At 55.2% G+C, this 4,465-nt stretch overlaps 1 long non-coding RNA gene across 3 annotated transcripts; it reads right to left on the bottom strand.

Moving 5' to 3' along the window:
• Nucleotides 1–699: 699 nt before the first annotated feature.
• On the bottom strand, nt 700–3,847 carry LOC113625752 (uncharacterized). 3 transcript variants are annotated; one of them, XR_003434840.1, is made up of 3 exons: nt 2,365–3,847; nt 1,047–1,810; nt 700–928 (listed from the first exon to the last, which is right to left on the bottom strand). It is a non-coding gene; the product is annotated as an uncharacterized LOC113625752 (long non-coding RNA). The 3 variants fall into 3 exon arrangements; XR_003434839.1 differs by having other exon boundaries at nt 700–1,319; nt 1,717–1,810; XR_003434838.1 differs by having other exon boundaries at nt 700–1,810.
• Between the last annotated feature and the right edge of the window lie 618 nt (nt 3,848–4,465).

Below are 4,465 nucleotides of genomic sequence, written 5' to 3'. Positions count from 1 at the left end.
GAAATGTCAGAGCCACTGGCTGAGAAAACGGTGAAGAAGGAATTACAAGCCCCACGTGGAGCCATTTGTGCCTCACCCTCACCCCGCAGCGAACCAAGACTTCATGGCACTTTCTTTCTTTTTTTTTTAGAGTTTTTGTTTTTTGTTATTTATTTATTTATGGCTGCATTGGGTCTTTGTTGCTGCGCGCGGTCTTTCTCTACTTGTGGGGAGCAGGGGCTACTCTTCTTTGTGGTGTGCGGGCTTCTCACTGCGGTGCCTTCTCTTGTTGCGGAGCACAGGCTCTAGGTGGGTGGGCTCCAGTAGTTGTGGCTCGCGGGCTCAGTAGTTGTGGCTCACGGGCTCTGGGATCTTCCCAGACCAGGGCTCGAACCTGTGTGCCCTGCACTGGCAGGCGGATTTGTAACCACTGCGCCACCAGGGAAGCCCCTTAATGGCAGCTTCAATTCCTCCTAGAAATGTCACCTTTAAAGCAGCCAATCTGCTATTTCCGGATCAAGGCTGGTGAGGTACGACCCCTGCCTCCCCTTCTCCCAAAAGAGATCAGCCTGGCCTGGAACAATCCTTTCTTTTCTTTGGCTAATAGCTCCCCTTCCCCGCCCTTCTTCCCCCTATAAAAACCGCTCGAGCTCCCACCTGGATGGGATGCTGCCCAATTCACGACTCAGCTAACAAAGCCAATCAGATCTTCAAGTTTACTCAGGTGAATTTTGTTTTTATAACAAAACATAAAGCAACTCTACAGCAACAATAATAACAGTTAATGACTTCTTTGCTTTGTCTTGCTACTTTGTATTCCTGTGACAAAATAGGTCTTGAATCACGTGAGCCAAAAGTCACCTCTTGCCTGTAACGCGACCACCGGGCTACAGGGCCCCAAGTCTCGCCTTGTCTGTGGTTCCTGACTCAGCTGCACCTGCAGGGTTGGCTGCGGGAGACGGGACCCCGCCGTCAAGTCATAAGGGTAGTTCTCCAGCCACTCTGTACCCAGGGGTGGGGGGTCCCCAACCCTTCACGGCCAGCCCTGAGCTGAGGTTTCTTCTCACCTGGACCGCAGGGAGTCCCATCAACTGCCCAGAATAAGCTGGACGGGCTTCCTGGGCAGAAGCCTTCGCTGATGCAAACTCATGGCTCCCCTAGGCCACCAAACCGTACGCAGGACCCTGTGAGAAATAGGTCACTCCTTTGTCCGGAACCCTCCTGTCACGGGCTCAGCTAAACGTTAGCTGCTCTTTCAAACACAGAACCAACTGCCAACCTGTATGCAGCAGAGTAACTTGAATGCTACCTTCCCCCACCTTCTGGGGTCCCGCACAGGCCTGTAAGGAGGAAACCAGAGTTAGGTTTGAACCTTGAGGCAGCTCAGTCCATCTCCCTCAGACGCTCCCTGCTGCCTGGCTTCATCCATTGACCCAGATCCCATAGCACTTTCTCCCTCAGGGCTGTCCAGGGATCCGACAGCCTGGGAGACCGTGGCATGCTGAGAAGGCCAACAGGTGGCCCTGGGGGACAGTCAGGACACTGCGCTGTAGGAGGAAGGGCTGGGGGTGCAGGGGGGCGAGGAAGGAGGGAGGCTCTGTCCACAGCGAGCGCTTACCGCATTCCAGGTGGGGCTCGGCCCTGGGGTGCAAAGACAGCAGGACATGACTCGCAGACCAGAGGGGCACAGCCGGGGGCCTAAGGCTTGAGCACGAGCAGAGCAGGTGAGGCACCTACTGGGGATCCTGCAGAGCAAGGACTTTGGGCAGGTGTTTGGGCTTCCAGGAAAGTGTCCCTCTGTGCAAGCACGAGTCACCTCTGGATAGCTTCTCTGGAGAGCGGGAAACGAGAAACACAAAGATGGAAACTATGCCGGGCAGGGTAATGGACAGACCACAAGCGGAGGCCAGAAACACGAGGGCTACCGCTGAGCTCTTCTGGGGACTGGCTGGGGGGTGGGGCAGAACTCTTCAGGCTCCGATTTCCTCAGCCATGCAAGGCTCTGGCTTGATTAGGAACAAGCCTACTCTGCACAGGGCCTGAGCCCCAGGCAGGGCACTGAGAGGCAGCTACGGCTCTTAGCATGGGGATGCTCAGGTCCTGCCCGTGCACTGTCAGATGGGGGTCAGAGACACCCCGAGGATGCATCGACTTCCAACTGAAGTCCCTGATCTCCACGATGCCTTGACACTATCCCCACAAACATGTGTTGAACACACTCAGCTGCAGAGGTAGGAACTCGGGGGCAAGCCCAGCTGACCGTGACATCCCTGGGCTGTGGGTCATTTTGCTTTCATCCCTAGAGTTGCGTCCAAGTTAAGGGAGGCGTTCAGCTGTACATCAGCTCCGTGGAGTCATGTCACTCTGACCAACGCCAATACTCACCAGCCATTTTCAGTGGGAAAATGTAGGTGCAGGCAGTGCCTTGCACTGAAGAGCATTTAATAAGTGTTTTGGGGAGAGGAACGCATGCATCACACACTCTGCTTCGGAAACAGATGGATTCTGGAGCTCCCATGTCTCCTAAAAAGAAGGAAGTGCTGCAGCCCAACCCAAGGTGGTACCACAGGGTGACCAGTCTGGAGGCAAGAGCCGGCATCTCCTCCCTGTGTCCCTGGCCGGCATGTCTTCTCTGTGTCCCTGGCAACGATGCACATGACTGTGGAGGAAAAACTAGTTCTAGATCCCTGGGAAAAACACACAAGGAATGAGATGAAACGTCCTACTTAACTGGCCCCTGAACTCTCACAACCTGTTTTTCTGCTCTTTTCTACTTTATAAGCGTCTGTCCAAACTTTCTCCCGCTGTCACACCCACAGCCCTCAGGCCTGGACCTGCCTTCTCACATGTCCCCACCCTATCCGTCCATGTCCCTGCACACTGGTCCCGGCCCATCCACAAAAGAGCTAAAACAGGTTGTTGCTGTCTCACATCAGCCTCAAGGAGCTAAGGTCCTTTGTCTATAAATTCAAGACAGAGAATAAGGCCTGGAGCTCACTGTTTTGACCTGCCAAGTAATTTCTAACTATAGGAAAGAGGCATGCAGGCTTCCAAATACCACTCAGTCACACACACACACACACACACACACACACACACACAGAATGACCCAGCATGCACAGCCAGCGGGCATCTAGGTCCTTCGGTGGAGATGTCATTTTGAAATTGCATCTGTAGATCTGGAGGAGAATCTAAGTTTACCCCTTTCTTTCCCAAAGAGAGTTTACTGAACACACAAGAATGCCGGCCGTTGACGCCAAAGCACAGAGGGCCTGACTGAAGGAGTACATTTGGGATTTTAGGCTCCACATCAGATTTAAGATACATGAAGATTAAAAACACTGGAACTCACCCAATAAGACAGTGTTGGTTGATCCCATACTAGTGAACTTATTACTTACAAGGGCACAATTCCAATGACTGTGGGACCAGGGGACCGCTGATTTGGGGGCTGGAGCGCTCAAAGAAGGTAGGACGTTTCTTGGTGAGGTGGAAAGCCGGGCAGGTCTGGAAGGTCCCCACTTGTGAAGTGCACAGACGCACATGGTCTCTCTGCTGACCAGCTTTAAGGTGACACTAGGCAGAGATGAGCAAGGGGGTGAGTCAGAATCTGGCTTCAGCCGCCGTGTCCGCACTGACACGCACACAGATGGAAGCTATGACCCGCTGGCCTGGGCCAGCTCCATTCCTGTCCTGTCGCCGAGCCCAAGTTCCAGACTCCGCCGGCCTCTCGGGGCAGCCGAGGAGGCTGCATCTCGGTTGAAGGGGTCTAGGCTCCTGTTCACTGCCCAGTAACAAGCCCTATGAGCCCCAGAACACCCTCCACCCCGGGCCCAGCTCCTGAGTCACCCACAGCAGAGCCCCAGCCTGAGTCACTCCACTGCCATAAATGCCTTCGCATTTCAAAGCTCCTCCTCTGAAAATACTGTCGACAACCACATCACAGCATAGAAACAAGAGCCTTAGAAACCGAATCTCAGAGCGGTGGGGTGAGCACGTGGAAAAGCCGTGTGTGGGCAGCTGACCCCCCACCCAGCAGGTGTTCCGATGGGGAGCGCTGTCCTCAAGGCTCTGCTCCCCCCTCCCCGCCTCCTTCCAGTCCCCAGGAGGGCGTGGACTGAGGGTCCCCCAACCTCTCTGAGCCCCAAGGGCCGGGCGGCTCAAGGGGGTCAGCCTGATTCTCTCTCCTGCCCTCTTGGGCTCACTCAGCAAACTCACTCCCTCTGGCTCTCTAGGATCTCTAGGATCCCGGAGGCAGCAAGGTTAGAAGTCCAAAACTGACTTCAAAGCAAAAAGCATCCACAGAGGGCTTCCCTGGTGGTGCAGTGGTTGGGAGTCCGCCTGCCGACGCAGGGGACGCGGGTTCGTGCCCCAGTCTGGGAGGATCCCACGTGCCGCGGAGCGGCTGGGCCCGTGAGCCATGGCCGCTGAGCCTGCGCATCCGGAGCATGTGCTCCTCAATGGGAGAGGCCACAACAGTGAGAGG

Source organism: Aethalodelphis obliquidens, unplaced genomic scaffold, assembly GCF_003676395.1.
Source record: "Aethalodelphis obliquidens isolate GAN/ISIS:26980383/991018 unplaced genomic scaffold, ASM367639v1 scaffold16, whole genome shotgun sequence".
Taxonomy (NCBI): domain Eukaryota; kingdom Metazoa; phylum Chordata; class Mammalia; order Artiodactyla; family Delphinidae; genus Aethalodelphis; species Aethalodelphis obliquidens.
This window is presented reverse-complemented; position numbering and strand designations above follow the sequence as displayed.